The sequence below is a fragment of the Dermacentor silvarum genome, chromosome 10 (genome assembly GCF_013339745.2).
Source record: "Dermacentor silvarum isolate Dsil-2018 chromosome 10, BIME_Dsil_1.4, whole genome shotgun sequence".
In the NCBI taxonomy this organism is placed as follows: Eukaryota; Metazoa; Arthropoda; class Arachnida; order Ixodida; family Ixodidae; genus Dermacentor; species Dermacentor silvarum.
In genome coordinates, this window is record NC_051163.1 from 73,115,499 (window position 1) to 73,134,622 (window position 19,124).

The 19,124-nt window shown below is 46.6% G+C and overlaps 1 protein-coding gene across 1 annotated transcript in view; it reads left to right on the forward strand.

The window, feature by feature from the left end:
- The first annotated feature begins 1,790 nt into the window (after nucleotides 1-1,790).
- The window catches only part of LOC125940785 (uncharacterized), an 847,616-nt gene continuing 830,282 nt past the window's right edge, over nucleotides 1,791-19,124 (forward strand). The window contains exons 1-5 of the transcript XR_007463991.1: nucleotides 1,791-1,904; nucleotides 5,429-5,503; nucleotides 5,953-6,152; nucleotides 11,290-11,449; nucleotides 12,199-12,619. The gene's annotated coding sequence lies outside the window, so the exon portion shown is untranslated. Of the gene's footprint in view, nucleotides 1,905-5,428; nucleotides 5,504-5,952; nucleotides 6,153-11,289; nucleotides 11,450-12,198 lie in introns of the transcript that reaches the window.

Consider the following 19,124-nt stretch of genomic DNA (forward strand, 5'->3'; position numbering starts at 1 on the left):
GGACAAGGAAGGCCAACAAGCTGCGCGAGTCCTAGCTCAGTCATTATCTTGTTGTATTCCTTTCTTACGACTCGACATTTCCTCCACTTGGACGGCATGATGAGCGAGAGGGATGAGTCAGATGCCGAAACCGCAATGCTGTAGCCCGTGCCGAAAAACGCAAGACGACGGCGAGGCGAAAGCGTGGACAGCAGCAGTGCAGTGGGGCAGTCAGTAACAGCAAGGAGCAGCCGACCTGCCAACGCATGAGCCGAATTGAATCGAACCATGGAGGAAGAAAATTTTTTCCTGGAGGAAGAAAATTTCTTCCTCCATGAAGGAAGTTTTTATTGCGATAGCAATTATATGGACACTTCAAGCAGATTTCTGCCGTCGTCGGCGTGAGGTTCCGTATAAAGTCCAAGGGCGATAAAATCTTGCAACCGGGCGCAAGGGGAACTGGCGACGCAATCTTCCACGCGAAAGTAGCAAAGCGGGAAGGAAGCGCGGAAGGGAGGGAGGGGGGGGGGGAGGCGGCTTCTCCTCTGCCAACAAATGCGTTCATGTAATCTGCGCTTGGTTCTTTATTATGTTTGCGCCGGTACGGGCTGCCGGTGTTGTCGCGCGCACCGTATCTTGCAAGCGACCTCCAAACGGCTCTGACCTTTGTATGCTGTGCATTCGGCCGCTCAGTTTTCCTTTGAAGCGATAAACCGCACGAACCTTCGCTCGCTCGCTGCGGCAGCTGCGCTTGCTGCCAGCGTTTTGACAGTGGTTGTCTGCGGTCATCGAGTGTGATTTATTCATGTGTGCTTGTGCGCGCTGACACCACGCTTGTTAATTCAGTTAGTAGTGAATGTGTCCAACTTTATGCAGCCGATAAAGCTACTATCCCTACTCCGAATAGCTCTCTGCTAATTCGCTATCGCCATTGATGCTTCGCCTTTCGGGCGAAACTGCGACATTTTTTTTCCGTTCTTCCATGAAGCGAACGGATTTTTTAAAGGCCCGTTCGATTCGCCTGCACCACTGTGAACCAGTTCGCGCACCGATTCACGAAAAGCGCGGCACACGAAACAAATGCCGAAGTGCTGACCCGGTGCAGGTGTGTGTTTTGTCCGACCAATGTGCACGGCTTGCGTTAAATAGGTCTTGAGCTGCTGGTGTAATCGGCTTCGGAGACGTTAATATACCCGCGCTTGCCTAGACACGGCAGATAGCCGTAAGCTGGGTTTTAACGGCGCTTGTGCATGTGTGCTGTGTCGTCTGCTGCGCTGCTGCTTCGCACCTGTACCACAGTCTATTAGAATATAAGGTATGTGTACATTCTAGGACACTGTACCTGCACGACTGCACAAAGTCGGCACCGACAGTAGAAAGGGCGCAGCAAAATCGCGAACCAGCCCTGCACCTTTCCTGTATATTTTGAAACGAACGGCGGATTTCTCATAGGGTGTTCAAAGGCGCCATTGCTGCACCGCTGAAACGAATGAGCTGTTAATACAGGTGAATAGAACGTGTCAAAGCTACGTTCGATTCACCTACACCACCTGCAAACCGTAGCGAAGCAGCCACTAGTACACTCTACAGCCACGGAAAGCCGGATTGCGGATCGAATTAATACAAACATTAGTATACATTTTTTTTTCGTTTTTGTCATTCAATGATTCTGGTGCGACCCACGCGACTTGAACGCGCTTCCCGGTATGCTTGTTTTTATTGCGTATCATCCGCCGTAATTAATTAAATAATAATGTACTTTTGCACTGGCGATTCGAGAGATGACTCAAAAAAAAGAAAAAAGAGAGCGTCGGTTCCTCGATTTCCTCTCTCTCCTTTCGTCCTGGAATTTGCGCCATCGCCATCGACGACAGCCTTGCCTTGTGCGCAACGTGGTAACCGAGGAGACTGAAGTCAACGTGTGCGTGAGTATGCATTTTTTAATACGAGAGTTTTCTTGTCGTGATTGTACCTTATGTGCATTCTCATCTACGGGTCAACGTCGTGTGCGAGTATTTGCGTAGTTAATGGCGCGTGCCAAATATGCAGCGAGCGCACGTGTGGCTAGGCCGATCGGTCGCGTACTACGTGCGCTCGAGATGAGTTCAATCATGCGCGCATGTTATATACTCCGGAATGGCATTGACTAGACCGCTTTTTTTGATGCACAGAAAGAAGCTGGGCGTAGATTTCATGCACGACTTGCGCGATATAGCTACACTATAGGTCTTGAATGAGGTCTGTCGGGGATCTATGCGCGTGTTACCCGGCCACAAGCACTTCATCTCCTGCATCGTTTAGGGCAGCGGAGTCTACACGCAACCGTGCCGGCCAGGAAATAAATTAGCCGTTTTCGCGAGAAATTCCGACGTCACTGCTGCGGTGGTGCCAAACAAAGCCATGTGGATTCTATGCGAACATTAAAGCACCTGAAAAATAATCTAAGAGACTTCTTTAGTGCTCGGCGTGGTCTAATGGCTCCCTGTTCGTCCAGTACGAGTGGTGCGTGTTAGTGCCACAATATGAGATCATGTAACACTTCGCTTCAGCCACGTGTTGTTCACAACTTAGCCTAAACTTTCACCGCCTTCCGCTAGCTTTGCTCTCCATGGGAGACGAGCTTAATTGTACCTCGTGCAAAAGGATACATGCTCTAATGAAACCGCCGATTTCGCATGCTTGCACAGAAAGCTCCAGCCTTATGCAGTGGATCGACCACATGAATCAAACGGCGCATGTAAATAGCGGAGCGCTTGTGGCACACGTGGATCTTTAGCAAAACCTCTAAAACAGATTCGGTGCATAGAAAAAAACTTCTCAATTGCAGCGTGCCCCGTACTAGACGCGGAGACTAGGCGCAGAATGGCTCCTTATACGCGCGGCGATTCTGATGTCATGCCAGCTTCCTTAGGCAGAAATTATGAGATAATGTGCAGCAGTCAACACGCTTCTCGGCAAGTCATGAGGTGGTTTACGTCAGTAGTAATAGTTCTGCACCTAACTTTTGCACCAATTGCTTATTCGTGACAGTCGCGTTTCCACACAGACGATTTTTGTTCTTCGTGAGACTGAAATTTCATTACATATACAAAATTCATGGGTGTTAAGTTTCATTAAGTAGCTGGTCAGGGAGGTTTGCCGCATGTTGCCTGCTCCTGGAACATGTGGCAAACCTCCCTGACCAGCTGCTTTCTACAGCAGGCAGCGACACAAGTTTATGCTAGTGCTCTCGTTGCAGCAGGTCACATCCCCACAAGTGAAGGCAGATTCTCACTTTTTTTTTCTAAAAGCACCAGCCAATTAACTGTGGTAAGTGTCATACTCAACGAAGGCGACCCCAAAATGTAATCGTTCTGCAAAATTTGAGCAAGAACAGTGCAGTGATGAGTGCAAAACCTTTTTTCGAACAGGTACAGCGAAATTATTCAGCACCCTGTAGAAGTTTGACGTACATATCACGGCTAACCTTATGCTCAGCTGTCTTAACTGACTGTTGAACTTGTACCTTGAACTCGTATATACCAAGTAAATCAAAAGAGTAGTATTGTCATCTCATTCAAACAGTTTAAGTTCAAGATTATGAGTTTATGAGGGCAGTAACTGCAATGCATTGTTGCAGCCCTTTCACTGTCTCATGGCTGTATCAAGTGCTCATATGCTATATGTACCAATTACTGTACCACGCTTTCCTTTTGTTTTGACCTAATATTGTGTCGCATTAATACGGTTCTTTTTTCTCGTATTATTGCAACAGCTAACATTGGATAAGTAGGAATGACATTGTGTTGTACCTAATCCTTGTACCTGTGACCACTACCCTCTGTAACAAAAAAACCCTGATGGTATAGTGTCCCAGCTGTTATGTAACAAGCTTTAAAAATACACAGATAATTTTACACAAATAAAACCAAGTGCATGTTATTCAGAGTCCAGTTGAGAAATGGCCAGTAATTTATTAGCCCTTGGCACCTAATTAGTTATAGCTAACGCTTTTAATTTAGTCATCTATCTGTTAGGGTGCTGATCAGGAAGTTGTATGATATATTAGAGTGACATGCTTCTAGCAAGGTCCACATCATGTTTTTTTTTTCTCGTGGAGAGAAGCCTGCAAGTATGAAAACTGCCATGCGTCAATGCACTCGTGTGCAAAAGGTTGCTGTGCCATCCAACAGTCTCAGCGGGGAAAGTTAACTGTCCTTTCTGGGGTTTTACGTGCCAAAACCAGTTCCGAGGAGCTGTTGGGGAGCTGTTGGTGCATTGTGTAAAGAATATTTATGTTATTGTCAATGACAGGGCCAGCTTGCTTACCCACTAAGACAGTTTCAGGACCCTGCAACTCCATGCACATGATCTTTTTCAAATTTCATGGGGTGGGGGGGTTCATTACCAGAAAAAATAAGCACACAATGTTTTCCTCACTGGAAACGGTTTGTTTTGGTGTCACTTATGATGCTCATCTCCCAAATTAACATCTTGACAATTAGAACAAATAAAAAGTTGGCTCATTGCTTTGCTACTTGGATGACGTGCATCATGAATACTAGCACTTTTTCAACCAAACTCCAAAGAACATGCACTTTGTTTTGTTTGTGTAGACTTAACAGTAATTTACTGATGCAGAAGTACTTTTCTCTTTAGTGTCCCTTTAAGACCACGGTGGTCAGGACCAACACAGTTCGTTTGCCTCCCCCCCCCCCTTTTCTTTAAAGTTTGTGTATGATGCACTCTGGTATAGCTGTTGAAAATGTTGCAATTATTGTTGACAAGCACCATTGTTGCACATACAGGAAAGTAATCAAGCCTTCGCTGTTTATTATTATGCATAATTTTTCCCCGCCTAGCTTGCAATGCCTACATCTGTAAAATTAGCAATAGCTTGAATATTAACAGCACTCTTGCCATTTTATGGCTGATATCTTGCAGGTGTAAACCTGCCTTAGAAGGTTGCATAGTTTGTTAAACATCTAACTTTAAAAACTGTGCATCAAGAGGCTTGCACCTTTTGGCCAGTTTGAATGTTGCCATCCCAAGTTATACCAAATGCAATCTGCGTTTTTGCATTGAAAGGGGTTTGTAATAATAAATGATTCATTGTTTATTGAGATTTGCAGGTGCTTGACTGTCTCCCATATGTCATAACATTGACTGTTGGTGGCGGTGGGTGCAACTGAAAACTTGCAAAGAATATAAAAACAATGACAAACTAATTCTTTAGTGGCATTCTACAGTTCCTGAGTTATGTTAACTTGTACCACTGATACTTTGACGTCATCAAAGCTGTGCCAGCTTGTTCACAATGTCTGCGCAGTTTGCTTTGGGCATTCACAGAGGTCACAAATATCTTATTCGTGACATTTGTCCGTTGAATGTAGCCTGCACAGCTTAACAGGTTGCTTGTCGTTCTAGTGTCTATTATAATCTGTTTTGAATATTTTTACTTTGTTCAAAGGCACTTATGACAAGGCAAAGAGGAGGGCCAAGAAGGCGGAATGCGAGTTGGCTGTGGACACCACGGAGCTGTCGGGTAATTGCTAGTGTTTTTTGTTTTTTTATGCTCATGCTTATGTGAAAGGGGAAGGAAAACTTGGAGCAGGGTTACATTTACAGAGCAGTCGCTCTGCCAACTGGGCTGACCAGGAAGCTAGAGGTGACAGCTTCAGGCTAAAGTGGCAAGTCGAAGTGGATGCAAAAGTTTTTTTTCTGGAAAAGCTGCCGGTTTGAGGGGTTGAGTCTTATAAAAGATGCGACTTATAGACCAGAAAATATGGTACTCCCCATTAGGACACAATAGAATGGTTCCACCTCTCCTTCTATTGCTGGAGGTACCCTTGAAAGTCTTTAAATACCTATGAATTTTTGTCACCGAGACCTGTACAAATCCTGATACTTTGCATTTACCAGAGTGCTCTGAAACAACCAAATATGCCATAAATCTACCGCTTCTGCTGTGAAGTAAATATTTTTGTGTTTCAGCAATGCTGCTGCGGGTGCAGCTGAGGCATGAAGTACGGGTCGTGTCTGAGAGGCTGGATGAAACTGAGCCTCTTAACTAGACCCGTGCAGTGTCTCAGCCTGCCTTGTCGACGGTGCCTCCAGTTCTTCCTCGGCTACCTGCCGACAATATTAAAGAATTAGAGGCAGCCGTGCGGGATGAGGCTGTGGCTGCCACCTTGGTTTGTACTGCCCTTTTATTTGTAATTATGAGGCTATGTAACATGTGGAAGTTCTGTGCTGTTTCATGAAACATGGTGTGGGTTCTATGTGAAGGAACTTTGCATCGCACACACTAAAGAGTTCATGGAAATAATTTGTTCCCTGCTGTATAGTTTCTAATGACATATTTGGGCTGGACCTTAGTTTCTTTAACATGCATCTAAGCGTACACTAGTGTTCTTGCAATGAGACCTCATCGAAATGTGACCCTGACTGCCAGAATCAAATCTTTCACCTCGAGCTCAGCACCGCAACGCCATAGGCACTGAGCTGCCATAGTGGCTTGCTGAATCGGTGATTTCCAACAGCTCTCCGTAGAGATACATTCATGAAGCAGGAGTAAATCGTTAAGTTAATAAAAATCTATTGCTGATATAAAATGCAAACTGTGGCAGCTTTCTATAGAAGGACACAATGTAGAGCACTTGTGAATAAATTCTTTTTGTTAGACGAGTTGGCACATCGTGAATGATAAATAGCAGTGCAAACAAGTGGGACACAGTACAGGAAAAGGGGTGCAATGATGTTCTGTATATACTGTATTTACCTCATTTTAATCTACAGTTTTGTTTTCTAAATAATAGAGTTTGAAAATTGCATTGCAGTCGGATATGTAATGAAAACCACATTTGCAGCAAGTCTAGTGTACCTGTTGTCGAATTGCCTGATTGCACTAACATTTTTTTTCTTGTGCTACAAGCCCATGAAACAAACTCCTAAACTATCCAGTTTCATGCAATGGTTCAAAGCATTTTCTAGAGCACTAGCAATTACTTTAAGAATGTAAACCCACATACCCTGTGGCCCGTTACTTTTTATTCCACTACTCTGATTTTTCTGTGCTTTGTTTTATCTACCACTATTCTACATTATGTAAGAGAATTTATGCCCTTCATATTGAATAAGTGAAATACCCTATTTACTTATGTAATGGACACGCTCGCATAATGAACGCACCCCCAACTTTCGTCGTCAAAATTTCAAATTTTTTTTTCTCCCGCGAAATAAACACACCCTGAACTTGCTGCCGTGAAGTAGGAGAGACACAGTACGATGCGGCGTCCGATATGGCATTCAGTGGGTACGATTGTATCAGACGCTGAATTGTACGTGTGTCTCCTACTTTTATAGCGGTAGCATCATATGGACACTCCAGGTGCATTTTTGAAGTCGGCGCCAATGATCGCGGCTTTATCCCACGTTGGAGGGAAGAAAGCGGGTAGGAAACGCGCCGTATTTCGTCGTGTGCATGGCGCCGTTGGGAGGGGAGGGAGGCGGCACAGCAACTGCACATTGCACGGCCGGGCGTGCCCTATCTTGAAAACGATCTGCGTCGGAGGCTGAGTCTAGGTGCGACGGCAGCTTATACTTTTGAGCGTACTCCGTTATCGCCGCTCAGTTTGCGTTGAAGTGATACATGGCATGAAGGTCACTTCGCTCGCTGTTGCTGCAGCGCTTCCTCACACCAGCATTTCGACTGTGAGTGTCCGCGGTCATCCAGTGTGATTGGTTCATGTTTGCCTGTGCGCGCTGACACCATGCTGGTTAAATTACTTTGGAAGTTTATACGGGCGATAGAACTACTATCCTTACTTCGTATAGCTCTCTGCGCATTTGCTATCGCAATCGATGGTTCGCCTTGCGGACGAAATTGCGGCTTTCTTTCAAACAAATCATTCAAAACAAATCATTCAAAATTTTACCCTGCATAATAAACGCACCCCCCCCCCCAACTTGCGCATATTTTCAAAGGAAAAAAGTGCGTTCATTATGCGAGTAAATACGGTATTGTAATGGGGGTGCCCCATTTTCCATGCCGTAATGACAAGGGTTGGGAAAGTTGGTCAAATTGCGAACAGCTCGAACCATTGCATTGAACATTCATGGCAAAAACAGATGCTGGCCATAGAGAGAACATGGCCCCCGTGAAGGGGAAATAGCATTGTTTAATGTTTTTTCACCTTGGTTGCCATCCGTTTTGTTTTTTGACAGGCTTTTTCCCACCCAGTTTAAACCCACAATGAATGTAATGCAGACCAAAATAGTGTTGTTGAAGGGGTTATATGTTCTGCCTTCCCCATGAAGACTTGTTCACTGACATAGTTGTTGGCCATATGCCTGTTGTAGCTAAATGAAATCAATAATAGTCAGTGAACAAGGCTTCTGTGTAGAAGCCAAAACATCCTTTCGACAAGCAAGTCGAAGCAAGTGTCAAACCTTCCGATGTCTTACGTGGTTGCCTTCTGTGCCATGATGTTATGAGAGGGAGAAAGCTAAACGAAACCTGGCTGTAGAAAAACTAGTATAAATGAGGTATTTAGTGCACTCTGGGGTTTGCTAGTATATTTCTGGGGTTTTAGAGTCCGGAAGCTTCACGTAAAGGGACAGACAACTGCTCGGAACATGAATTGAGAAAACCGCTTGTGCAAAAATGACCTATCCTACTGGTTAAAATAAGCCATGTTTTTCTCATTAAATGGGAATTTATATTTTTAATTCTTCCCCAAAAGTTGCGAAAAATGACCCTTGGCGCACCACATGGCAAAAACATGAAGATGCATAAGTGGCCTGAAGAGGAGTGCAAACTGGAACAACTTGGTATTGATTCATGGTAAATAAGGAACAGCGCAGTGAAAACGTAGACGAAGGGAGACTTGACACACCCCAAGTGCCGACTTTCAACTGGAAAACTTATTGAATGAACGAGTTTATGAACACTTGAGCTGTGCATGCACTTGCAAGGCAGTGAACAATTCATGACATGCACTCGTGGTTAGATGAGGTGATACTAAACAAGAATGAATTTAAAAAAACACACTGCTCGGCTCTCAACGATTTGCGGGGTCTAAAACGGAAATTTCTCTTTCTTGGAAGACTATTGTAGGCTGACTAATGCAACCTGGTCCTGCTTTCTGTATTCTATAGGTCTCGCAAATTTCATGAGTCAATTGGTCTGTGTGGCGAAAAAGCTTCTCGGTCTGAGTGAATTCTGCAGTGCACCCGAATTGCCAAAAGCGAGGCGCAAACACTGCATTTTGGTGCTCCCTCAGGCGCACGTTTACACACCGCCCTGATTGTCCCACGTACACTCGGCCACAGGTGAGGGGGCTGCTGTACACCATTGCAGTGGCGCAAGGCACACGCATATTAGTGTGCCTTACAGGGCAGACTTTTTTGCATTTGCACCTTTCTCCACACATTTTGTAACTGCTGTGCAGATGCTACCCACTTTCTGGCTGAAATAAAAATCTATGCCATGCCACGATCCCCCTCCCCCCCCCCTCTTTTTTTTGTTTCAACCTGTGCGAACGCTAGTGTCCATAGCATGCTTCAATTCTTGCAGGAACTTTCCACAAGACAGCATGCTATTGGCGTCATAAGGAAAGCTTGTGCGAAGAGTAAAGTTTGGAGAGTAAAGATGCGGCACCAAAAAGCAAGCCGTTAGCCATACATCCACTAGCGTTCGCACAGGTTGAAGGGGGGGGGGGATCGTGGCATGGCATAGATTTGTTTTCTTTTCAGCCAGAAAGAAAGTAGGTAGCGTCTGCCCTGTAAGGCACACTAACATGTGTTTGCCTTGCGCCACTGCAATCGTGTACAGGATCCCCCTCACCTGTGGCCGAGTGTACGTGGGACAATCGGGGCAGTGTGTAAACGTGGGCCTCAGGGAGCACCAAAATGCACTGTTTGCGCCTTGCATTTCGCAATGCATTGCTATGACTGAGAGTGCACTGCAGAATTCTGTCGGACCGAGATTCTTTTTCGCCTCACAGACCAATTGACGCGTGAAATTTGCGAGGCCTATAGAATACAGAAAGCAGGACCAGGTTGCATTAGTCAGCCTGCAATAGTCTTCTTAGAAAAAATTTCCTTTTTAGACCACGCAAATCGTTGACAGCGGAGCAGCGCGATTGTTCTTGTTTTTGTTAATTCATTATTGTTTATTATCACCTGATCTAACCACGAGTGCATGTCATAAATTGTTCACTGCCTTCCAGGTGTATGTGCAGTTCAACTGTTCATGAACTCGTTCATTCAATAAACTTACCAGTTTAAAGTCCGCACTTGGGGTGTGTCTACGTCTCCCTACGCTTTCAGGACACTGTTCCTTATTTACCATGAATAAGAGGCCTATCACATGGCTTTCTATTATTGTATGGGTTTCATGGTATTCTTATTAGTATTGAAATGCAGTCCACATTTTTCTGTTATTTTTTTTACCTTACAATATGCTGATAAGCCTTCGTTTGTAGTGAAAGTGTCACTGCCTTTGTTTTTGATGAGTTGGCTTGGTAAGTCTATCGACAGAATAATGATAACGGGGGCCAGGCAGCCATGCTGTAGGTGTGTATTTGGGGGAAAAAAGCTGTACAAAGTAAGAAGGTCTGTACGACAATGCAAACTTATTGTACCAGCTTTATATCTTCAAAAGTGGTTGAAAAGGCCAAAATGTAGGCAGTTAACTGCAGTTGCACTCACTCCTGTGAAGCAGAATGATAGGCTGCTTTCACAATTTGCGTAGCTGCAGGTGCAAACATTGCTGAGGGTTAACTTTTGGTTACCACAAAACTACGTCTTTAAAAACTGGTTGTCAGTCGCTTTAACGCAAAATGTGAAGGTCTGAAAATATCATGTCGGTATGCCTTTAAGCTGTTTTGTGCCACACGTATGTAGATCTGGCTTTCCTGCACTCTAATGTCACATCCCCTAATTAAGCATTGGGAATTTGCATGGGAGTAGAGTTGGTGCGCTTACAAGTGATAGTGAAAGCTTGGAGAGGTAGTTACTATGAAACATAGTTACTGTGCTAAGGGTTATGAAACACAAACATGAAATGACAGAACAGACAAGACCTGATGCACTTCGTGTTTGTGTTTATTCTAGTAACGCTAAGGTGTTGTTGAGCACATTTACAATTAAAGAGCATTGCGTCATAAACCTCTTCCAGCAAAAATGTTTTGCTTTGCACTCAGCTAAAAATTCACTTCACTTGGCAATAAATTATATTCTGGTAGTATTGGGTAGATTTTTCAACTTGAAAACATTGCCGCATACAATGCTCATTTCCACATCTCTGGCAATTTTTGTCTTTTGCAGCGCAAGCACCTCCTGCAAATAGGAGGGAAGTCACTGCGCGAGGTGGCATCGTATGCCATGAAGGCTGTAATGGCGCACCCCGTCCAAGTGCTTTACAGCCTTCATAGCAGGAAGGGGAAGAGGGCATTCATCAATTTGAAGTTATGCCGGATAGTCACAGGTAAAGCTTCCTCAGTCATCCTTTTGCATTGTTGAAGTATTGTGTGTACAGCCGAACTCCTCTACAGCGAAATGGCTTGCATAACAAGAGGTTGTCCTTGCCAAAATCGTGTCTTTCATATAAATTGTCAACTTCTACAACGAAGAAATTTGGGCGTCCCTGTTGGCTGATTTCATTTTTTACAATGAAAGCCACATACTCAGTCACCACTGCCCTTGCAGAAATTGCGAAAGTGTGCTCTGCACTAGCACCAATGGCAGCTTAGGTGAATTGCTTGACGAGCATGCCAATGAATTGCATCACACCAGGCAGCTTACACGTTTAGCATCAGCGGGTGAGACAGTTGAATATGTCTCGGTTAGTAAAGACATGGTGTGATCATCACTGATGACGTTAACGCTATGTTAGGGTGAAAAAACAAGAATGTCAACGAAGGCAACAGGGATGAAAATCCTGTAAATGGATCAAGAATTTTCATGGCGGGGAAGGCGATAGCATTTAATTATCCGCAGCATTACTTTTCGTATCCTGCATTTCGCCGCTGAGCATGCTGTGAACCTCGGATTCAATAAGGTTGGCTGCGGTTGCAAATTCTGTCAGATAAACTGTGTGCTAAAGACTTAGCAACTTATTTCACTAAGTCTCTTGAAGGTTTTCTTTTGTTGAATGTGTTTGCCTGCTCTATTGTGGGTGATCTTTACGGTGCATGCTGTATGTACTAATTGTGGTCTTTGCATGTTTGTGTGCAGATGTCATCTGTGCAAAAGGGGGGGGGGGGCGACCTGACACAAGCACAGGACTTCATTAAGTGGTTGCCAGGGTCTGTGGACAGCGGTGGTGGCAGGAAGAGGCGTTTCACAGCAACGTTTGCAGCAGAGCAGCCCGATGATCCCTCCCTTCAGGGCAGGAATCATTGCCTGCCCACTGCTGCCCTCTCCCTGCCCCACCCTTGCCCTCAGGTCCCTGGCAAGTCCACCGTCGGCCCCTCCTGTCCGGCTGCTGCTGCCCCTGCTCCTTCCCCTGCTGCAGCCCCTGCCGCCCCTGCCCCTCCTCCTGCTGCTGCCCCTGGAGCTGAGCACCCCTACTGATGCTGCATCAGTTCAAGAATTGTATTGTAAATAGTAAAATAGTACTGTAAATAGTATACTAAATAAATTATATTTTCGTTTACGCTTTGCGTGTGTCTGCAGGAAGTTTCCTTCCTGCACTTATTTCCATCACATTTTCTTCGCTACTGATTGTATAGGCAGTAAGCTAGCATACAAGCAACAGAATGGCTAAGTACAGGCTATGCTTGAAACACACTGGATGCAAAATGGGTGAGCACCGGATTTTCTTGAAACGCATTGGCTACAAAATGGCTAAGCACTGGGTATTCTTAAAACACGTTGGATACAGAATGGCTGAGCACTGGGTATTCTTGAAACACGTTGGATACAGAATGGCTGAGCACTGGGTATTCTTGGAACACATTGGATTCAGAATGGCTGAGCACTGGATGTTCTTGAAACATGTTGGATACAGAATGGCTGAGCACTGGACGTTCTTGAAAGACTGGATACAGGATGGCTTTGCACTGGCTCTATGCTTGAACTACATTGGATTCTACAATGGCAAACTGTACGGCCAATCTTGGCTCGAACAGTGGGTGAACCTTGGATCGGGTTGCACTTTGCCATGATGCCAGGATTGGGCCAAAGTTCGTACCAATTTCTGCGAGCATTGGACCATGCTTGGCCCAGTGCTGTCGTGCTGCCTGGGAAAGGTTGGCACAGTGCCAAGAACGCTGCTGCTTGCCGACGCCGAACGCATTGGAAGCTAGCCGCGCGATATCAATCGGCCAGCTTCGCTGCGCCTTCAGCTTTTCGCGGCTTAGTACAAGCTTTCTCCTTTTTTTTTTCTGCTGGCTCAGCGCGCCGCGGAGAGAAGAGAGGCAGGGGTCGGGAAAGCAGAAAGCTGGCGAGGAGGAGACCGCGTGCGCATGCACGCGATCACCTCCTCCGGGTCTCAAAGCCTACTACGGCTACGCACCAGAAATTACAGTGGCTTAAACAGCTTCGCTGTTAAAAAATGGCCTTGCTGACGGTTTGTCCCTCTATTGTCTGAGTGTTTGCAACATGCCACAGTGGCCCTCTGTCTTCAGGACTCCACAGCAACGAGGGAGATTTACCGAAAAAATACTGTTTGCGTTGAATGAATGGGATGACGAGCGAGGATAAAGTTGATATCAGCAAGGGGCTGAGACAGGGTTGCCCTATACCCCCGCTGCTGTTTATGATGTACGTGGTAAGGATTGAAAGAGCGCTAGAAGGAATCAATATCGGATTTAACGTCTCATACAAACAAGCCGGCACAATAGTTGAGCAGCAGCTTCCAGGTTTATTTTATGCGGACGACATTGTGTTGCGTGCTAACAAGAAAATTTGATATGCAACGCCTGGCTAATATCTGTGGGGAAGAATATGAGAAGTTAGGATTAAAATTTAGCGTTTTATGTAATTCAATGAAAACAGTGAACAGTCTTGACACAGGGCCAGGAAATACCTCTGGTAAAAGAACACAAATGCTTAGGTATATGGATAAACGAAGGCGGTAGATACCTAGAGACACAGGAAAAAACAATAGCAAAAGGGAAGAGAAATGCGGCCGTAATGAAACACAGAGTGCTATGAGGATACAATAGGTAGGAGGGGCTCCGGGGTATGTGGAAAGGTGTAATGGTTCCAGGGCTTACATTTGGAACTGCGGTTGTTTGCTTGAAGTCAAGGGTACAATCAGAACTTGATGGCAACCAAAGGTCACTGGGACGCCTCGCGTTCGGTGCCCACGGGAAAACTACTAATGAAGCTGTGCAGGGTGATATGGGCTGGACAAATTTTTGAAGGGAGGCTCAAAGTAAAATTGATTTTGAACAACGACTGAGGAAAATGGAAGAAAGTAGATGGGGTGCAAGAGTGTTCAGGTATTTGTACAGGCAAAACATTGACTCACAGTGGAGGAAAAGAACTAACAAGCTTACGAGCAAATATGCGGCCGATACGGCCAGCAACGCGGCAACAAAGAACATCAAACGCAAAGTGAGGGAGCCTGAGACAAGGTTATGGTTGACGGCAATGGAAAAGAAACCTGCTATGACTAACTACCTCAAAGGAAAAAAAGGAAATCAGGAAAGAAACAATATTTGAAAACTCAAAGGGAAGCTCCTTACTTTTCGAAGCGAGATCAGGATGCCATAGAACACGCAGTTATAAAGCGAGGTACATCAAGGACGAAGCCGCATGTGCTTGTTGTGGTAAAGCTAGAGAAACGGTGGATAATGTTTTATTGGAATGTGAAAAAATCTGGCCAGCTGCAAGTCTAGGCTCCTATGACCTCCTTGAAGCCCTTCGGTTCAGGAATAGCAGGGGCAAAGTAAACATGTCCGCTGTAGAGATTAGTAAAAGATGTTGGAGGTTTGGTGGCAGAAAAGTAGGGAGACCACAAACAACGGAGATGTACAGAAACAGAGTTCGCAGTAATGGTTCAAAAAAGTTGATGCTTGGAATTCTTTGTATTTGTGTGTTTCTCAAAAATCAAGGTAGGACATTAGGCAAAATAATGACAAGCGCTTGGTGGTGCAACACACCACTCCGTCTCAAAGGGGACGCTCATAGCATCCACACATTCATCCATCTATTCAAAATACATAGTTGAATTTAGTTGAGGTGAAGGAACCTAAAGAAATTGAGCGTTGTGCAGTTTGACGCTGTTTCCGACTTCCGTCAACCCTGTCAATGCCAGGCAGCCCAATCAAAGCCGCTCATAATTACAAAGTAGCGACATCTCTTCTCTCCTCCACCTGCGCCTGTGCTCAATCTCTCCTCCACTGACCATGGCTCCCTCTACGCGGTGCATAACTAGCAACCGCGCTCTGGTGCAAGCGCTGTCGCTGCGTGCCACTAACGCTTTTCAGTTAGTATTTATGTTGCCATTTTTGTTGCCAATGTAAAGTACGCAGATTAGTACGTATATCTGTAACTAGCTCTATGTACTGTAATGAAGAAGAGTAACGTGTGGCTCAGCAGCATCGCCACCGGCATGAGCTCGTGGTTGCTGTCCTTGGCCGAACGCTTGTGACTGCTACCCGTTCGCCTGCATCCGTTGCTAATAAGCCGCTTAGCAAGTGGTGGAGGCTGCTGGGTTTCAACCACCCTGGAACTTCGTAGTCGCACTCTGCCCCCCATCATGCCCGAGGACGCAAGCGGCACTCCTCCAACTCCTCCAATGGCACCGCCCACCCTGGTTTGTGCCGGCGCCTTGCATCTGCGAGATCCGCCTATCTTCTCCGGCCCAGATTAAAAAGAAGTTGAAGATTGGATCCCTTCACACTCTCCTCATATATGAGCAAATGAGTGCCAATAACCATTGGAACGATGCTACCAAGTTGAGAACCATAGCAATCTATCTCTCGTACGTTGCGAAACTATGGTTTCTAAACCATGAAGGCGACCTCACTTCGTTGTTGTTCTTCAAGACAATGTTCACCGAAGTTTCCAGTCGGCCAGCAGTAAGAAAGCTCTGTGCAGAACACCGTTTGCGTACACGATCCCAAGAAATCGGAGAGAATTTCACGAGCTACACTGAAGACATTGTTGACCTTTGCAAACGGGTGAACGCGTCGATGTCAGAGGAGGAGAAGATCAAACATATAATGAAGGGCATTGAGGACGATGCATTCCAAATGTTATCATCGAAGAGTCGTCGCACTGTCGTTGAAGTGATCGAATTGTGTCAGAGTTACGGCGAGTTGAGCAGGCAACGGCTTCACACCAGACGTCCCCCAGCGCCCGCCGACCCTGTGTCCAGCCTTGGTGTCAGCGGCGACCATGCTACCCTGTTTCTGAAGATTCAGGAATTCATTCGCGCAGAGGTCACTCGCCAGCTATTTTTGATGTCTTGCGTCCCGCAACCATCACCCGCTTTACCACCTACGATCCGCGACTTCATCCAGGAGCAAGTTTCGCAAGCCATTCCTCCAGCACGTGATCCGACGCCAGTCACTGTACCTCTGACGTACGCAGAAGCAGTTGCCCGACCTCCCCCACAAACACTCTCGCCGCCCGCTATGCATCGACCACCGACCTTTCGCCACCTCCTATGCCGTTACCAGATCGACAGCATTTTCCGACTTCTCAGCCACGAGTCGGAGCTTACCACCAACAATGGCGCACCTTCGATGACCGTCCGATATGTTTTGCTTGTGGTGGTGCTGGTCATGTGGCGCGCCATTGCCGTCGTCGCATGCTTACTTTCCCGAAGATCTGGCGAGCGCCACCTTTCCCCGCTCAATTTTCGTCTTCGCCTTCCAGCTTTCCAACCTCTTCCTTTTGTCCTGATCGCTCACCCGCGCCTACCCGCCGCTCACCATCTCCATGTCATCGCTCGCTTTCTCAGATGCGTCGCCGTGCCGGACCCACCGAGCAGGAACACTGATGGCCGCAGTGCCCGAGGCGCGAACTGCGTCTACGTCGCAATGCTCAAGTCCTCATCTCTCTCCGGCCAACGTAATTGAAGTGTATGTCCAAGGAGTCGCCGGCCTCACACTTGTCGATACAGGAGCCGGAATATCTGTAATTTCAGCCCAACTCTGTCGCATACTATGAAAGTTCTGATGCCTTTATCCGACTTCTCCCTTCGAACCGCGAACGCTCAAAACATTGCGCCTCTCGCTGCCGGTACTGCTCGAGGCTTCATTCAAATACCTCTGCATACCGCCGAATTCGTCGTGCTACCCTCGTTATCCCATTACATTGTATTAGACTGGGACTTCCTTGCAAATAACAACGCCATTGTTGACTGTTGCCATGCCGAACTCTAACTTTCTCCGCTTCACGATTTTGAGACAATCGACAACCACCCATCTAGTGATAAACTGTTTGTGTCCGAAGACAATGCCGTTCCTCCGAGCTCTTCCCTGCTTGTGCCTGTGTCGTGCGCCGCTATTTCTGATGGCACTGTTCTCTTTACGCCCTCTGAAGTGTTCCTTCGCCACAAATGTTCTCCGCCGCCCTTTGTTCTCTTTACTCTTCGCAGTGGCGCCACAAAAATGCTCGTCGACAATCCCACGGCGTGCCCTCTACCTTTATTTCATGGCGAATGCCTAGGCCTTGTTCAGCCGGTCGACACCTTTTGCATCTTTGACGCCCCTGTGGCTTCTACTCCTACGGACCGTAGCGCACTTTCTTGTGACCCTGAGGTTGATCAGTCCCTCCTCGACGCTTTCAACCGCTCCATCAACGATGAAACGTCATCTTCACAACGAAGCCAGCTGCTCACTCTCCTGCAGAAGTTTCGCGCCTCTTTTGACAGCCCTGCTTTCGGTTTGGGTCGCACGTCAACGATTTTGCACCAGATAGATACCGGCAGTCATGCACCTCTACAGCAACGCCGTTATCGGGTATCTGCCTCGGAGCGCCGTGTAATTGACGACCAGGTTGCTAACATGCTGCAGCGCGGCGTTGTACAGCCTTGAAACAGTCCCTCGGCGTCACCGGTCGTTCTTGTTAAGAAAAAGGATGGCTCTATTCGGTTCTGCGTCGACTGCCGACGTCTAAACAAGATAACGTACAAGGACGCTTACCCGTTACCGCGCATCGATGACGCCCTCGTCTGTTTGCAGGGAGCGGAGTTATTTTCTTCGCTGGATTTACGTTCCGGATACTGACAAGTCCCTATGGAAATATCTCATCGACATAAAACAGCAATTGTGACACCTGACGGATTATATGAATTTACCGTGATGCCTTTCGGCCTGTATAACGCTCCAGTCACTTTTGAGAGGATGATGAATAATATTTTACGCGGCCTCAAATGGAACACATTTCTCTGCTACCTGGACGACGTTGTTGTCTTTTCCGCTGATTTCCATACACATCTCAGCCGTCTCGAGCACGTTCTGAAATGTCTCACGGACGGGGGACTTCAACTGGACTTTAAAAAAATGTCCTTTTGGTGCCTGAAAGCTCGCCATTCTTGGCCATGTTGTCTCGCAAGACGGAATTCTTCCGGATCCAGCCAAGTTCTGCGCAGTCGCTGACTTTCCAAAACCGAAGAAGTTAAAGGAGCTTCAAAGTTTCATTGGTTTATGCTCGTATTTCTGACGTTTCATACGAAATTTCACATCCATAAGTGCACCCCTGACAGATCTTTCAAGTGGCAACACAGAACTTTCAGCTTGGTCGCCCACCTGCGATGACGCCTTCACGAAATCATGCCTCCTGATAAACTCGCCACCTTCCTCCGCGACTTCGACCCTGCCGCCCCCACCGAGGTCCACACCGATGCCAGCGGCGTCGGACTCGGCGCCGTACTCGCCCAACGGAAGGCTGGGTTCGATGAATATGTCGTCGCTAACGCGAGCCGAACTCTGACAAAAGCCGAGGCTACAGAGAAAGAGTGTTTAGCCATTATTTGGGCCCTTGGGAAATCCGCCTTTATTTGTATGGTCACACTTACGACGTCATCACTGACCACTATGCCCTTTTTTGGCTGTCGACCCTCAAGGACCAATTTCGCCGACTTGCTCGCTGGGCCCTTAAGCTACAGGAGTACGACATCCGCGTCCTTTACCGTTCTGGCCGCAAACACACGGGCGCTGACACCCTTTCTCGCTCACCGGTCGCAGCTGACAACGCTT